General features: G+C 37.2%; 1 protein-coding gene and 1 long non-coding RNA gene across 8 annotated transcripts in view; one reads left to right on the top strand and one right to left on the bottom strand.

Annotated features, from left to right (window-relative positions):
* TAB2 (TGF-beta activated kinase 1 (MAP3K7) binding protein 2) overlaps positions 1-18156 on the top strand; it is a 90885-nt gene that overhangs the window by 11279 nt on the left and 61450 nt on the right. For 2 of the 5 annotated variants that reach the window (XM_053222122.1, XM_053222119.1), the window contains exon 2: positions 16128-16276. The exons of 2 other annotated variants lie outside the window; for them this stretch is intronic. The gene's annotated coding sequence lies outside the window, so the exon portion shown is untranslated. Of the gene's footprint in view, positions 1-15870; positions 16277-18156 lie in introns of those variants that run through there. One more of the 5 variants, XM_015085427.3, reaches the window with a different exon arrangement.
* The window catches only part of LOC113598637 (uncharacterized), a 39297-nt gene continuing 36878 nt past the window's right edge, over positions 15738-18156 (bottom strand). The window contains exons 3-4 of one of the 3 annotated variants that reach the window (XR_008298279.1): positions 16067-16154; positions 15738-15893 (exon numbers count right to left, since the gene is read on the bottom strand). This is a non-coding gene — a long non-coding RNA (uncharacterized LOC113598637). The remainder of the gene's footprint in view (positions 15894-16066; positions 16155-18156) is intronic. The other 2 variants (XR_008298277.1, XR_008298278.1) reach the window with 2 other exon arrangements.

Raw genomic sequence — 18156 nt, 5'->3', positions numbered from 1 at the left:
AATGAGAGAGTTATAGATTAGGAGTCTCTAGGAGTGAGCATCTGACTCAGTGAGTGAGAAAGGAATAGGAGAGGGAAATCGTCATAGGAAAGGTGAAGCTTAATCTAAGTGTATGTCAGACAAGGAGTACAAGCTGGGAGGAGAGAGGCTATTTCAGAGAAAACAACATGTGTAAAGGGTGAAAATAGGAAAGTCCACACACATTCAGTAACTATGAGTAGTTTCACTGTGTGTAGGCACTAGTGAGGGGTTACTGGAAGTGAGGTGGAAAATTAGAAGACAGGACATGAAGATACTGCCTGCTCTGTAAGGTAGATTTGCCTTCATTCTATAAATGATGGAAGGCAAGTGCTTAAATTAACATCCTTAAAAAGGTATTTCTGGCTGCAGTGTAGAGAATATTTAGAAAAGAGCCAGGCTTGGGAAGGTCAAGGACGTGGTACCTGGGTGGCTCAGTTGGCTGAGCGTCCAACTTTGGCTCAGGTCATGATCTCTAGGTTCGTGAGTTCGAGCCCTGCATCGGGCTTGCTACTCTCAGTGCATAGCCCGCTTTGGCTCTTCTGTCCCCCTCTTTCTGTACCTTCCCCACTAGTGATCTCTCTCTCTCAAAAATCAATGTAAAAAAAATAGAAAAGAGCTGGGCTTGGAAGGCAGGGGCAGGCCTTATAACCATGTATTTGGATAAGGAACTGAATTAATGAATTAAGTCGGGGATTAAAGAGCAGAGTAGGAAATGAATTTGAGAAGCGAATACCGAGTGTGAAGTAAAACAATGTCATAATGATCACACATGACCTGGTTTGAGTACCTGGGTATATAGTGTAGTGCCTGCCATTTACCAATATAAGACATACCAGGGCAGTAACAAGTGAGGAATATATCTGAGTTCTTTTTATTGTTTTCAAGGTTCCTATGGAGAGAAAAGAGAAGCAAGACATTGCTTTATTGCGGGGAGGCAGAGAAGACTTCTCTAATTAAATGACATTTGAGTAGGTACCTGATGAAGTGATAAAGGGTAAGAGCTGTCCAAATAGAGGCAATAGCAAGTGCAGAGGCGTTTGGGGGGGCGGAGGGGAGTGCTTGCCATATTCCAAGAGCAGGAAGGCCACACTAGTTGGAGCTGAGAGCAAGGGGAAGGGTAGATGAGATTCAAGTATGTATTCCTCATAGTGTCTTTAGATTGTAGGAAGGACTTTAGATTTTATTCAGGATGTGATAGGAAGCCCTAAAGAGTTTTTACGCATGATCTTTGTGCTTTTTTTCTCCCTTCTTAGAACATGTCTATTTGTTTGCAGTTGTATATATATGACTCTATCATTTATCATATGTAAGATTCGTGTAACCATCACATACAGAACTAGAACTCTTCTGTCACCACAAAAAAACCTCTTTGTGTTACCCTTATATAGTCACACCTTTCCCCCGACCTTAACCCCTGGCAACCACTGATCTGTTCTTTATCGCTATAATTTAGTGCTTCAAGAGGGTTATGTAAATGGAATCATCCATTATGTTATCTTTTGAGACTGGGTTTTTTTTTTTTTTTTTTTTTTTTACTCAGCATTATGCCCTTGATCCATCTAAGTTAACGAGTGTATGAATAGTTGATTCTATTTTAACACCAAAGAACTATACCATTGTATGGATGTACCACAAGTTGTTCAACCATGGACTGATAGACTTATGAGTTTCTAGTTTATAAAAATAAAACTGTAGAGTTTGTGTGTGTGTGAAAATACATTGTTTTCTCTCTGGGGTCAGTCCTCGGGAGTGCTTTTGCTGGGTTGTGTGGTAAATATATGTTTACCTTTTTAAGAAGGTGCCACTTCTCCAGAGTGGCTGCCCTATTTTACATTCCTACCAGCAATGTATGAGACATCAATTTCTCCACATCCTTACCAGCATTTGGTACTGTATTTTTTTATTTCAGAAATTCTAATAGGTTTAGAGTAACATCTCATTAAAGTGTCCATTTGCATCTCTTTAATGGTTAATGATGTTGAACATCTTTTCATGTGCTTTGCTCTCTGTATATCCTCTGTGGTAAAGTATCTGTTCAAGTCTTTTGCTCATATTTTAATGGGATTTTTTTTCTCTTTTTTTTTTTTTACCCTAGAGAGTTCTTCAAATATTCTGGATACAAATGCTTTGTCAAGTATGTGATTTGTAAATATTTTCTCCTGGTCTGTGGCTTATCTTTTTATCTTCTTAATGGGCCTTTGCAGAACAAGAAAAAATTAATTTCAATGAAGTCTAATTTATCCATTTTTTTTCCTTTTGTGGATTGTGCCTTTGTTGTCAAGTCTGAGAACTCATTGCTTAACTTTAGATCCCAAATTTTCTTCTAAAAGTTTTCTAGAAGTTTTACATCTTGAATATATAGATCTATGATCCATTTTGACTTAATTTTTAAGATGTGAAGTTTAGATTTAGATTCATTTTTGTCTATGGATATCCAGTCTGTTCCAACACCCTTTGTTGAAAATTATCCTTCCTCCATTGAATTGCTTTTGTACCTTTGTCAAAAATCAGTCGGTTGTACTTGTGAGGGTCTATTTCTGGATTCCCTATTCTGCTCCATTGATCTTTGTGTCTGTTCCTCCACAAGTAACTATCTTGATTACTGCAGCTATATACAGTATGTCTTAAAATCAGGTATCGAAGTTCCTCCAGTTTAATTCTCCTTTTTTTAGAATTTTTTGTAGCTGTTCCAGTTCCTTTTCATGTAAAATTTATAAAATTTTACAAAAATCCTGCAAAAAATCCTGGATTTTGCTAGGAACTCCATTAAATGCATAGATTAATTTGAGGAAAATTTGCATATTTATTTGGAGTCTTTCAAGCTATGAACACAGCATTTCTCTCCATACATTTAGGTAGTCTTTGATTTCTTTCATCAGCAGTATGTAGTTTCCAGTACTCAAACCTTGTCCATGTTTTGTTAGACTTCAACCTAGGTACATTTTTTTGGAGCAATTATAAATAACACTGTGTTTTTAATTTTGGTTTCTAGTTGTTCATTGTTAGTTTTTAGCAGTATGATTGATTTCTGTTAGTTGATCCCGTATCCTTTGACCTCAGTAAGCTAAATATTCTAGGTGTCTTTTTTTTTTTTTTTTTTTTGCGGATTCCATTGGGTTTTCTAATGTCTCTGTGAATAGAGACAATTTTATTTCTTCCTTTCCAATCTGTATGCCTTTTATTTGCTTTTCTTGCCTTGATGCTCTGGCTAGTATTTCCAGTATTATGTTTAATAGGAGTGGTGAGATCAGACAAGGTTGTCTTGCTCCTGATCTTAAGGGTAATGCATTCAGTCTTTCACCATTTGGTATATGTTAGCTGAAAGTTTGTGTAGATGCTGTTTATCAGATTGAGAAAAAGCCCCTTTCTGTTTCTAGTTTAAGAATTTTTATTATGACCAGGTATTGAATTTTATCAAGTGCTTTTTCTACATCAATTAATAGGTCATGGTTTTTCTTCATTAAACTGTTAACTGATGGTAACTTTCCTTTTTAAAGATTTACTGTGGCTGCTGTGTGGAATAAACTATGGGAGCGGGGCCAAGATATAAGCAGGGAAACCATATTGGAAATTTTTGCAGTAATCCAAATGAAAGAGGATAGTAACTTGGACTAGGAAGGGTGAGAAGAGGTCAGATTTTGGATATGTTTCAAACCTTGTGTGGGCAGGAATTGCTGATGAATTGGATCTGAGGCATAAAAGAGAAGTCAGGGGTGACTCCTAAGATTTTTGGCCCAAGCAATTGGAAGTTTGGAGTTGCTGTTTACTGAGTGAGAGAAGACAGTGATGTCTAGCCAGTTTGCGCTAGGCAATCGAGAGTTTGTTTTGTACATGTTAACTTTGAAAGGCCTATTAGACTTGTAACTGGAGATAACAAGTAGGTGATTGGGTATACAAAATAGAATTCTAGCAAGAGATTCAGACTAGAAATTTGAGAATTATCAATGGAGTTGACATATGAGAAATTATAGTGACATTTATTAAAAACTATACCTATCACCTTTTCACTGAACTGTTATCTAAGTTTATCTATCTGTTAGCAAAATGCCGTATTCTCTTACCATGTGAAGAACTTTGTTTAAATTTGGATTGGTTCTGTTTATCACCAGACTGCTGTGTATCTGACATTACGTGACGTGCACCAGAAATTATGTGATGGGGGGGGGATATATATTCCCTATAATACTGTATTTAGCCATGCTTTTTGATAGGCAGATGACTGTAATAGTAGTGTGTCTTACTTATTTTCAGAGGTTTGTCCTAAATCTTTATAAAAGGAAGTATTTCTGTGTGTATTGTGAACAGGGTTTGACACTATTTAAATGCCTGATAGGCTTTCTGTGGCAGGATTTCTTTTGTAGGTAAAACAGGACAGCCGGGGAGACAAATCAAAAACAAAAATTAAAAACAGGAATGCAAAATAGCTAGCAAGGAAAAGACTTCGATTTCTGACTTAGGCCCAAAATTAAATCGCTAAAGGGAAGAGGGTGAGCCTCAATTTACAGAATTGGTGAAAAGACAGATCTTCTGAGTTCCATTCAGATATGTTTACTTCATATAAAAGTGTTTCAGAAAATATTTTTTAAATGCCACAATCTTTGTTGTTATAACTGATTAACTCTAATAATATTTTCTTTTTTTATACTTAAAAATGTTTTTTAAATATTTATTTACTTTAGAGGGGGAGAGAGACAGAGTGCGAGCAGGGGAGGGGCAGAGAGAGAGAGAGGGAGACACAAAATCTGAAGCAGGCTCCAGGCTCCAGGGTGTCAGCATAGAGCCCGATGGCGGGGCTCAAACTCACGAACAGCAAGATCATGACCTGAGCCAAAGTTGGTCGCTCAACCTACTGAGCCACCCAGGCGCCCCTCTAGTATAATATTTTCTTACTGATAAAGAAATTTATGTGTCTCTAGCACTTGTAGTTCCTCTGTTGTACAATTTACCAAATTGTGTTACAATATTCTGTTTACTTCTCGGTTTCTCCCACTAAATGTCAGGTTTTACAGCATTAGTACAATGCCTTGGCACTTAAGCTCTCTGTAAGTATTTGTGAATGAATGCATGAACACCTACTACTAAAGTTTAAAGCTAATAACCTTGCTTTTGAAAGCAAATGAGTTTTTGAGATTCCAGAGTATGGGTTATGGTCTTATATCTCTTCTGAGTACTACATTTTCAGTTGATGCTTTCAATGAACATTATACTCCGACAGAATGCGCATAGCAACATTACTAACCCAAAGTCAGTGAGACACACATTTTGCCTTTTGTTATCTGTTCTTTTTGCCCTAGTGGTAATGGATTTATGCAAAATCATCTCAACTTTGGCCCAGACTTGTATTGAATGGCATATGCTTTACAGATAGTAAGCTGAGCTTAGAGTTTAGCCCACAGTTAGTTACATGCCTCATAGGATTTTCATGTGCACGTTTATTACCTAGTCCTTCTCCCCATTTCCAAGTAGATGGTACAATTATAGGCCACGTTTCTCTTCAGTAATAATTATACTTTTAAAAGCATTTTCATATACTCTTGTTCCTTTGAGCTTTACAAGACAAATATAACCTGAGCCTTTACTGTTCCAATGCAGATTTAAGCGCCCTGAGAACAGTTATTTTTGCAACCATGGTATTTTATCTCTAAATCCATAGTGTGTTTGTACATGTATGTGTATATATATATATATGTGTACGTATGTATGTATCTACATGTACATATATGTCCCATTAGTCCATAACAGATTAATAAAGTTTATAGGAAGAATCTTTCTCTGAAATTGTTGATGTGATAAATGCTTAATAAGTGTTAGAGGTTTATAGAAAACTTTTTCAATTATAACATAGCTATAAAATTATTACCAAAATAATAAACTTAAAACTTTATAATAATTATTGTTATGCTTCTTTTCATTTGGCTTTCTTGACCCCACTCTTTTCTGAATTGTATCTAACTTTGACTCTTTTGTTGTAAATTCTTGGTCTTTAAGTCTCCTCTTTTCCTGCTTAGCACCTTTTCTGTAATTCCCTGGGTCATTGTCACTACCTTCTCCTAAAACTCAGTACTGTGTAATTCTAGAAAACCTATTGCCTGTCTTGGAGAGGCAATTACTGGCTGGGAGACAGATAAGTTTTAGACAGAGAACTTGGGTTCCTAGCATAGCATCGTCAGGCTGTTTAGTTTTACTTGTTCCAGTTTCCCTGCCCCGCCGCCCCCCAGTCTTCCCCCTCATTCACTCTGAATTCCAGTGCTGTTGGTCTAAGAACTTCCCTTTAGGAAAAGTCATTTCTATTTGGTTATAATCAACAGTAGAAATTGTGTTGTATGGAAACCATCTTTGTTTCCTACCCACATTCCCATTATCCTCCTCTTCTTCCAGTGAGAAAGATTACTTAGAATAATATTTACCACCATCACTCCTACCACCTCACCCCACCCCATCTCTGGGATTGATGCATAAGTTTTTATATTTCTTGAAATAAATGAGGCAACTCGGTAGAGCGCTTTGAAGAAAAAACAAAACTTTATGTAAGGTGTTTGTGATTAAAGCATTAATCAATGAGTAGTGTAACACTTCATTCATCTAGTTTCATTGGTTATAAATATGCTACATAAGATAATTGAAATTTATCCCAAAATGTTTTTTTATAGATTTTGTGTATAGAGATTTTTACAATATATATACACTATGTAGGTTTTACTTGTGCGTGTGTGTGTGTGTGTGTGTGTGTACATGTATTTAGTAGTTACAAGTATGTTTCTTTATAATGTTTTTATATGATGTACTACCTTCTGAAATAGGGAACATTCCCCTTGCTCCACACTTAACCTGTTCTGGAAGATAGAAATGGCTTCTTGTTCCCAGAGCTTCGGAATGAAGAGTCAGAAACCCTAGGTTCTAGTCCAAGCTCTAACAGTAAATTCCTGTGTGAGATATTTTGGTTTTTTACCATTGAATCCATGGGATCTGGAATAGTGTCTGGCATGCAGTAGGTGCTTATTAGCAAATATTCGTGGAATAAATCATTGTTTTATGTCTACATTAGCACTGCTTTCCTGATTTATTACTTGGGATTCAGTACTACCTAGTAAATAAGCTTCTAAGTTTTTAATATAACAGGAGTATCTAGGTTCTGACTGAGGCGAACTATTTAATTTATATTGTCTTTTAGTTGCTTCATGGAATTTTTCGCCTTCATGATGTATCTTCTTATATACTTAAAGTTGTCAAATGATTTTCTAATACTTTATTTAATGAGAAGTTTCCTTACCGATTACATTCTGTTTGTCTATATTATATGTAAGCAGTGTCTTATTTACAAGGATATAGCCCATGTCCCCAGGGATCTTATAACCTAGATGAAGAGACACACAAATGAAACTAGAAGACTGATTAAATGTTAGATCATGAAGCACTGACCTACAGGTACAGTGGGAGTTCTAAGAATAGAGAGATCCATGTGGGTTGAAGCAGTAGCAAAAGAATTCAAGAAGGAGATGAAACGAATTGGTTTTGGAGAGTAAGTCAGAGTTTGATAAGCATCGAGATGGAGAAATGACGTTCTAAGCCAAGGCAGTAGCGTAATCGGGAAGGAAAACTGGGTTAAACATGTTCAGACAAGCCCGACTGGATTCCTACGGGTGTGAGGACGAGTGGGAAATAAAGGTAGGTGGATTTAGTAGAGTTTTACTCTAGGTTCCACGAAACCGAAGAGGTCTGAGGATAGAATTTAGAGGGATCCCTGCACTTAGATGAGAAAAAAACTCCACATCTTTATGTTTTCACTAACAGAAACCTGTACCTGCAATTTAGCATTTTCTTCTGACAGTCCCGTATTTACAGTGGTTCAACTTAATGATTTTTCAACTTTCTGAAAAAGAGATACACATTGAATAGAAATCTCACTTCAGAGTTTGAATTGAGATCTTTTCCTTGGCTAGCGATTCCCAGTGCTGGACTCTCTATGCCGGGCAGTGTCAGGGAGCCGCTGCCCCAGGCAGCCACACAATCAGGAGGGTGAGTGACCGGTACACTTACAACCATTCTGCACCCACACGGCCATTCTGTTTTGTCACTTTCAGTACAGTAGTCAATAGATTACATGAGATAGTCAACACTTTATCATATAGTAGTCTTTGTGTTAGATGATTTTGCCCTAATGAGGTGTAAGTGTTCTGAGCACATTCATGGTAGTCTGGACTAACCTGTGATGGTTGGTGGGTTAGGTGTATTCAGTGCATTTTTGACTAACAAACAGTATTTTCAGTTTACAGTGGGTTTGTTGGCACGTAACCCCATCATAACTCAAGGAAGATCTGTACTGTGATTCTAAGCAGTAAAGCAGTGCCTATGACTTTATTACTAATGGTAAAAGCACAGGGATTTTCATATTACTTTACAGTTGTTGATATCTCTGAATATAATTTACGCAGGTTAATAAGAAATTATGGTTATTAGACTTGTAGATTTTATTTTGTTGAGTGTTAATAAAGAAGCATATATATCTATATCTATATGTATCTATATCTATATATATCTATATGCATCACCAATACAGGTTTTAAAAAAATACTTGGTAACTTTCAATATAATTGGTTTTCTTTGTAATCACTTATGCATTTAAAACCATCCATATTTTTCACACTTTAGTGAAATTGGCTTTCTTTGTAATCCTATGTATTGTATTTTATGCATTTCAAACTATTCTGAGAGGATATTTGTAGCTTTCTTCAGACTGCCAAAGGGGTCAATGGCACCAGATCTAGTGAAACCAAACAAGAAAAGGCCTTGAGAACCCTACCAAAGAGTTTTAGTTGAAGTGAATAGTAGAGGAGGAACCTAATGAATTTTTCTTTTGTTTTTAATTACAGAATAAATACAAGTTAACTTAGAAGAATTTTTAATTTTCATTAAGTTTTAAAAAGAGGGAGTTCTTTATTTTACAATATAGATAAACATAAGTTTACAAGGCAACCAAAACTTGTATAATCCCACACTCTTTATCCTTACCCTCTTAATCATGTATCTGTTCCAGTTTGTTAAGTTTTTGTGCAAAGGAATGAAATATTTAAAGTGGTTAGGTAGGAGCATTTCTTAATCTGCTGTACTACACTGGGTCAAGCAGGAAGACTTTGGTGTCAGGGAGGTAAGCTGTGGGTCTGGTCAGTTAGATGCTGGATGATTGGGATAGTATGGGTAGCAGTAGGGGTGGGCTAGAATTGGCATTGCCAGGAGGTATTAAGAAAGAACTTTAAAGGGGTTGGTGGTAATCATGGTGGCCGAAATGCATGCAGTGGTGTGGGGGAAAGTACCAGAAAGTTAAGAAGAGAGCGCCTAAATTAGGATTCCTGGAATAATACTCTACAGGTTCACAGTGCTTTATCTGTAACCCGAGGCCAGCTTTGTGTTTTAGAATTCGAAATTCTTTGAATTTTAAAAAGGAAACATGACATTTATATTGTATATTATGTAATGCCCCCAACAAGGTGTGAGGCATCACCCAGTTATTAAACCCTAATTATTTCTGCAGTGAAGCATGGAAATAGTCACAGTAGGCTAACTAAGCCTATAAATAGCCTTAAGTCAGTAAGTCAGTTCAAAGCAAATTTTTTCCACTACCAGATGAGGGTTTTTTTTCTTAAGATTTATTTTTATGTAATCTCTACACCCAATGTGGGGCTTGAACTTACAACCCCGACATCAAGAGTCACATGCTCTCCCGACTGAGCCAATCAGGCACCCTGTGCAGAGGAGTTTCGACATGAAGTTTCATAGAAAAAATCTTTTAAGTACTTTTAGATTTCAGAACTATGGAAGTAATTGTAAACTGTATTGATTATAACATCCAGTGAAGAGAGTCTTAGGAGTTGTGTTTTGAGGAATATTGATTATGAAATGGATGAAATTTGAAAGAGAGGTAAAGAAAGGCAAGAGAAGTGTTTAGGTGACTTCAGTTTTCAGGCTAAAAAGAGAATTACTACTTCTGATAGAAATGGGAAGCTGAGGAGGGAAGCGAGTTTGGGCAGGATTTTAAATTTAAGCTTACTTCCCTTTTATTTTTCAAGTGTTCCATATTGGTAGAATGAGCTTGAAAGTTTACAAGTGGAATGTACAATTTCCTTTTAAAATAAGCTCTTAACACACTGTATACATTGTATGTTAGCTAACTTGACAATAAATTATATTTTAAAAAATTAAAATAAAATAAGCTCTTAATTTTCAGAACTCACAGTCTCTGATGTTGAGACATTAAAGTACTTCGGGTTTGAGAGTGGTTGAAAGGTGTTGTTCCTGGAGCATTAAAATTGTGGCCCTGCTCACTGGGACAAAACCTGGAAAACATACCGAAAAGGAGTAGAGTAAGGTACTTATACCATGGCAGGATTCTTTGTGTGGCCGAACCATTAACATGGCCATATTTGTAATGATGTGAACATGTACAGAAATGGCAGCTGCAGCTGCAGCGTGGTAGCGGACGCACTTTGAATGCTTACCGCAGGCCGGGCACTGTTCTAAATGCTTTACAGCAAGCAGTCTCGTGCCTCTCTTCCTTGTAGCCCAGGTCATGACTGCATCTAGGTGGGAAGCGTTAGCATAGCTAGCGGTATGATTTTGATTCCCAGTTCACCTTAAAAATCGAGTGAGGGGCGCCTGGGTGGCTCAGTTGGTTAAGTGTCCGACTCTGGATTTCGGTTCAGGTCATCATCTCACGATTCGTGAGATCGAGCCCCGCGCTGGGCTCTGTGCTGACCGCGCAGAGCCTGCGCGGGATTCTCTCCCTCTTCCTCCCCCACTCACGCTCGTGCACGCGCGCTCCCTCTCTCTCTCTCTCTCTCTCTCTCTCTCTCTCTCTCTCTAAGTAAATAAATATTATTAAAAAAAACCTGACCAACTTCAAATTCTGTACATTTAGACAAATTTTAAACATAAAAATCCAGAGTATGGATAATTCATGAATATGTAGAATTGAGTAGGTTTCAACTTTATTGCTATTCTGTGATTTTTTAAATCTACTTTGATAAATGAACTCCTATTAATATTGTCACATAAATAACATCTCTTAGAAATAGGAGCAGACAAGTCTTTAATAGAAATGGAAATAAGGACAGACAAGTCCTTAGCAAAAATGAAATAAGGTCCAATAATTACTCTTAAAATTTAATTACTTAGCTATATCTACTGTACATACATATATGCATTTACTTTATGTATAGTTTAAGAAGGCAAATTTTGTCTTAAACCTTTATTCAGATTCTCCCACTGACTTGTATAATACAAACTTGAGGTTTTTAATTAAGTAACGACGTCAGACTAGAGTATATATAAGCGTCCTTTCAGTATCAGACTCTACGGCTGTGAATGTTTAGATTTTATCCAGTAGAAGAGAAGGACTGAACTACACCTTAAAGGAGATTCTCCTTCGATTATGCTGGAAACAGTACAGAAAAGGTGCCTGAGGAAGACGTGCAAGGACGAGTGTCAAAACTCTGCACCACAGAGTTTTGACAAACCAGAAGCACAGAAATAATGATCCTAGAAAAATGAAGAATGTGTACACTATTGAGCAGAAAAATTTTCAAGAAAAGAGTGATTAGTAATTGTTCAAATTAGTAATCAGTCAGTCAAGTTAATAGAATATAGAGGAAAGGGGGTCTCTGGGTGGCTCAGTGGGTTGAGTGACCCTTGATTTCGGCTCTGGTCATGATCCCAGTGTCATGGGATCAAGCCCCACGTCAGCCTCCATGCTGAGTGTGGAGGCTGCTTAAGATTCTTTCTCTCCCTCTGCCCTTCCCCATTCTCTCCCTCTCTCTCTCTCCCTCCCTCCCTCCCTCCCTCCCTCTCTCAAAAAAAAAAACAAAAAACAAAAACATGGAGGCAGGAACCCTGTGCCTGGAGTTAGAAAGCCACGGATACATTTCTGGCCCTAAATCTGCCACTGATTGAGGTTTTGATTAGTAAATTACTTAATTTTCTAAACCTTGCAAAATGAGAATAATAACTACCTAGGCTTCCTCACTGGTTTTGCATGAGGATCAAATGATATGATGAATTAGAAAGTACTCAAGAAAACTTAAATATACTATGGAATTAAGTTATTGCAAAATGGTGGATGACGATCCTGAAAAGGGTATTGTATTTGATGATTTGAATAAAACTATTATCAAGGGAGGAAATTTGGAGGCAGATTAAAAGAAAGTTGAAGCCATAGTATAACTACTCTGTAGAGGAGTTTGGCAAAAGGCATGAATGGTAAGACACAGGTGGCCTAGCATAGTGTGTTCATTCCTTACATTGCTAATGCAGATTTTGGTATGTATGTTTGTGTTTCTCACTTGTTTAGGAGGATGTAGGGGGCAGAAACTGTAGCTCATTCTCTTTCCTCAGTGCCTTGAATACAGTAGCAATTTTAATAGCTTTGTGAAGACATACTTGTTACAGGGCTTAACTGGTAAGGAAATACTTTGTGTATTTCCAGTATATTGTATATTGTATATACCAGTATATTATATATACAATTAAGGTAAGGAAATACATCCACGAGTTTATACATGGATGTATGTTTAAGATGGTTAAGACTCAAACGTGTTCATAGGTTGAAGGAAGAACGCTAAGCCCCAGATAACCATTTCAGAGCGTAGAGAAAAAAAACGTAAGCTTCCCAGTCCTTTGTACAGAGCCAGCATAACATGATAATAAAATATGAACATAAAAGAAGAATACACACCAATCTCCCAAAAGTTGGTGCAAAAAATGCTTAATAAAACTACCAAATGGAAACTACCATTACATTAACAGAATAAAGCGTAACCAAGTAGAATTCACTCTAGAAATGTAATGATAAATTCATTCACATTTAGTGGGTGAGAGGGGATTATGAATATCTTGAAGGATACCAAAAAGGGGGAAATCAACATTTATTTCTAATAATCCTTAGTGAAACCAGGATAAATGAATATATTTAAAATTTTACATACCTCAAACCACAAGACTGCATTTTGTTATTAGACATGAAATACTAGAATTTCTATTTTCGTGTTTAGTGAAATACTGAATTCCTTTTTTAAAGTCATGAATCAAGGAAGATCTGGCCAGTGTTACTATTCTATAACATTGTCTTTGGAATACAATGCAAAAATTAGACCAAAATACAAAATAATTGTTGAAAGGGAGGAGACAGATTTATTATTTGTAGATGATCTTGTATATCTGGAAAAGACAAAAAAAAGAATCAACCTACACATTACTATGAATCATGAGGTTTCATTATAATAGCTAGTAATAAAATACCAAACATGAAAACTAACTGTTTAAAGTATTTTTCCAGGGGCGCCTGGGTGGCTCAGTCGGTTAAGCATCCGACTTGGGCTCAGGTCATGATCTCACAGTGTGTGAGTTGGAGCCCCACATCAGGCTCTGTGCTGACGGCTCAGAGCCTGGAGCCTGCTTCAGATTCTGTGTCTCCCTCTTTCTCTGCTTCTCCCCTGCTCATGCTCTGTCTCTCTCTCCTTAAAAAAAATAAACATTAAAAAATACATATTTTTCTTGGTGGACTTTAAACTGAAAGTCCATCTGTATGGGTTAATGAATGGGAATCCTCATTCTTTTTTTTTCCTAAAGTTTATTTACTCAAGAGAGAGAGTGAGAGAGAGAGAGAGAGAGAGAGAGCGCGTGCGCATGAGTTGGGGAGGGGCAGAGAGAGGGAGAGAGTGAGAATCCCAAGCAGGCTCCACACTGTCAGTGAGAAGCCTGATGCTAGGCTCGAGGTCACAAACTGAGGTCATGGCCTAAGCCGAAATCCAGAGTCAGATGCTTAACCAACTGAGCCACCCAGGTACCCCAGGAATCCTCATTCTTAAATACTTTTTTTAATTATTTTTTTTAATGTTTATTTATTTTTGAGAGAGATAGAGCACAAGTGGGGGAGGGGCAGAGAGAGAGGGAGACACAGAATCTGAAGCAGGCTCCAGGCCCTGCGCTGTCAGCACAGAGCGCGCCCGACACAGGTCTCGAACTCACAAACTGAGATCATGACCTGAGCAGAAGTCCCACACTTAACCTACTGAGCCACCCAGGCACCCCTAAATACTTTCTTTGGTTTTTTTTGTTTATTTTCCTTCTAGGGAATACACAGACAATTTAATTTTATCATCTCTAAGTAAATTGAAGTGGGTTTTGAATAGACACTTTCCATGTTAACTTTTAAAAAATATTTTGAAATAAAGTTGTAGCAGTGAATAGAATGACTTTAAGGATTTTTTTTTAATTCTTTGTTACTTTTGATACTTGCTGTATTACTTGGTAATGCTAGGAAAGGTGTAATCTGATCTTTGAACCATATTTGGTAAATAGTAATTTTGTATGGAACCCGCTGTTCTATCAGTAAGAGGAAAATTATTGCCCAAATGTAAGGCTTTTCTTTGCCCTTAAAGCATTTCCTGACTTAAAAACCAAGTTATATTATGCGTGGATTCTTTTTGCTTTTTAAAGTACACTACTCCAGATCTGCAACTTTTTAACAAGAGATGTGTTGACAAAGGTACTTTCTATTTTATTTGGAGGGAGAAGAATTACATTGTTTACCTTGCTTACCACTGATTCCCTTTATGTTCTAAATGTAAATTGTTATATTTGTATTCATTATCAGCTCTCAGAATTGAGCTCTCTGACACATTTCCTTTGTAGTTCTGAAATCAATGTTGATAAATCAGTTGTGTCTCTTAGGATGTGATGCAGTTGAGTTATTTAAACCTAAAGCTTGTTACACACTGTTGTTTTAGTATATATGAAAATGAAAACTTAGGTAGACCTGTATGTTTAGAATAAAAAAATGTGTTTCACTCTGTAGTAATGCAGAAAAATTGATTATCTACTGTGTGCTAGGTTGTTAGCCACTTGTGTACTTTAGCTAATTCTCTTGACAGTCTAGTAAAATGAGGTGTGGTATCCAACTTGATAGAAAAGAAACTTCTGCAGAGAGTTTTAGTCCAAGGCCATGCTGACACAAGATTTGAACCTAGATCTGACTCTGCCAGAATTTTTTCACTGACAATATGCCATCGTGAAAGATGGAAAATTTACATTTTTCTTAAAAACTATTTTGATTCTGTTTTGCTTTGCTGTGTTGCTAGTCACTAGAAATGCAGGGAGTTAGTTCTTTGAATCCTTGTCCTCACTAGTAGTAGTAGTAGTAGTAGTAGTAGTAGTAGTAGTAGTAGTATTTTGTCTTGTTAGCAGTTGCCACAATCTGCCATCATTTGACAGTAGCAGAGAATTCAATTCATTTTGAGTGCTGTGGCATTTGTTTCTTAGAGAAGCTCCCTCGGGTGCCAAGTGTAAGGACATCCTTGCCAGGCTCTCATGCAACAGTCTACCATTTTTAATATCCTACCATTTCTGTAACCTCTGTAGTTGTGTGTGTGTGTGTGTGTGTGTGTGTGTGTGTGTGTGTTAATATGGACCCAACAAATTTATACCAAAAAGATTGAACCTATTTTGGTAATGGAAAAAGAGAATTTCCAGTGTGGTTAAGAACCACATCTTATGAGCTGTTTTTTTGCCTCCCACTTTAAGAATTACCAAGTATTTTTAAAAATTGGAACTTGAAATTCAGTTCATTGCTTGGATGTATTTCTGAAGAAACCTCTGAGAATTGATCGTAGGAAATCAGGGGAGCAGTTAGAAGACAATTAGAAATAAGATAGTGAAAGAAGAGCAAAACGACCTGAAAATGAGGACTTTACAATTTTAATTTGACCAGTGAAAGTGGATTTGCTGTTTTTCTCTTTCGTCTATTGTCTGTGGTCCCACGTTGGACAGTCTGCTGCTGAAAGAGATCACAGGTCTCACGAAGGCCACTGTTTCAGTAGCTGGAACTGGAAGTCGAGAGTAGAGCTGGGTAAAGAAAGACAGTGACTTAACTCATGTAAATGGCATCTTCTGGGAACTTAACAACTTAAGAGATCCTTTTTCCACCTCAGAATATCTTGTGTGAGACGCACTGGGGACTACATCATTGCATCATTGCCATTAGATCTCATAGTGTTACCTGGTCACGTTTCTCGTTCCGCCTGCCTCTAGTTTACTCTAGTTTCTCTTCTGCTTTCAAGGCTCCAGACCCAGTTCCTGGACCTGCCCTGGAAAAGAAGTATCCGGTAGAGATGAGCTCACTGCAGTTACTTAATTAAAAATTTGTAAGCTGCAAAAATGGCAAAGGGCCAACCAAGAACAGCTACAATTTGAATTTTTCTATTTCCAGGTATGCTAAAGTCCACGGCACCAGTCAAGCTTAGCCTGTGTAACTGCCTTACTGTGACATCTATAATAACCAAAACTTTACTTTCAAAATCTGTGGTCTTCTTGCTTTCAAGTATGGTAACATTCCTAACATCTAGGTAACATGCAGCTACTCTTGACTTTAACTTACTTTTGCCTGAATATTTCTGATGTAACTTGTTTGCTAGTAGTAGCAAACTAATGCAAAAACAACTTAGGAAAACTAAATTGGAAATACTATTGAGTTAGGCCCTGTAAATGTGCAAAAACTACTCTGGTCTTCAATGAAAAGTAAACATTATCGACAGCAAAACTGTCTTCCTTTAAGAGGTTCACACAGAGTCTGAGTAGTACGTGGAGTTAAATAAGTGAAACTAGTTCTCTCAACCATTCCACGCAATGCACGTCTTCACATAGAGTCAGTGTTTTCTTCAGCAGTTGGAAGTAGAACCAAATAATGTATTATATAGTACTTCTACATAAAGAGTTTAATTTTAAATGTAAGTGTGTAACTAATACTTGCTGTAAGGATACTTGATTATTCAAAATAAATCCAATAAGAAAGTCATAAGTAGATTAAATTGTCCTGGAGTATAACAACAAAACCAAAAACACGTTTCCTGTTGCTTAAGATTTTAATGGAGTGAAAACTACTTATGAAGGATTCGAGGGCTGAGGTCAGTTAGCTTTTAGGGGCATTTATTGCTTTGACCAATTTGTATAGATTTAGAAACTGGATTAATCCATGAAAGGTGATTTTATTTACTGAATGGGCAGATAACCATACCTATCTTTTGTTTTTAAAGTTCAGTTCAGAAGAATTGATCAGAGAAATTTTATGTCCCAACTGTGATTTTAAAAGATGATTCTAATATCCTAGCTTCTGCTTCAGAAATTCTCTCCTCCACTGTTATTGTATAATGAATATGTCAGCCAGTCTAGTCACCATTGGGTCCCTGATTATGTCCCACATGAATTGTTTGGTATTGAAAGGATTGAATCTCACTGAGTGTTGTATTAGGACCGGAAAGAGAGCTACTATCAGAGTTATTACAGGATCTTTACTGCCGATGGGTGAATTGGGGGAGAAATTGAAGAGAGAATTGCATTTGAATTTCAAGTCTTGTTTGTTATCACTGGGAGACTGTTAGTAATGGTGAAATTTTTCTACATTATTGAATGCAAATTTTGTGTAAAACACTGTACTAGGCCCGAAGGGATGTGCAAATGAATAAACTTTGCTTTCGGTGAGCTCACAGACAAGTGATACCAAAGAAAGTACCGTTATAGGAGTGCTAACAGTATACGGGAGAGTACCAGATAGAATCAACTTTGTGGGGAAGGTAACATTTCTACTAAGCCTTGAGGGATAGATGAAAGTCTTTGGAGAGAATGGCAAGAATCTAGAAACCTTAGAAATCTAAGTTATAGAAATGAAAGTATATAGGGGCACCTGAGTGGCTCAGTCTGTTGAGCTTCCGACTTCGGCTCAGGTCATGATCTCACAGTTGGTGAGTTCGAGCCCCACATCAGGCTTGCTGCCATCAGCACAAAGCCCTCTTCAGATCCTCTGTCCCCCTCTCTCTGTCTTTCCCCCACTTGCACTCTCTCAAAAATAAGTAAACATTTTAAATATTATTTACTTCTTTAAGAAGTAAAAAAAAAAATTATTTTTAAGTGTATAACATGTTCTAGAAATTGTGAGCAGTCCGGTGTGCCTAGAGAACAGTGGAGTACAGGATGTGATAGAAGACGGAGCTGTGTCATACTTTTGAATGTCAGGTGAAAGTTTTTGGACTTAATTCAGTAGCAGGGAATGGGTATCCACTGAAGATTTCTTAGCCTAGGTGCACTTAAGTCCGT

Source organism: Acinonyx jubatus, chromosome B2 (assembly GCF_027475565.1).
Source record: "Acinonyx jubatus isolate Ajub_Pintada_27869175 chromosome B2, VMU_Ajub_asm_v1.0, whole genome shotgun sequence".
Taxonomy (NCBI): Eukaryota; Metazoa; Chordata; class Mammalia; order Carnivora; family Felidae; genus Acinonyx; species Acinonyx jubatus.
This window is presented reverse-complemented; position numbering and strand designations above follow the sequence as displayed.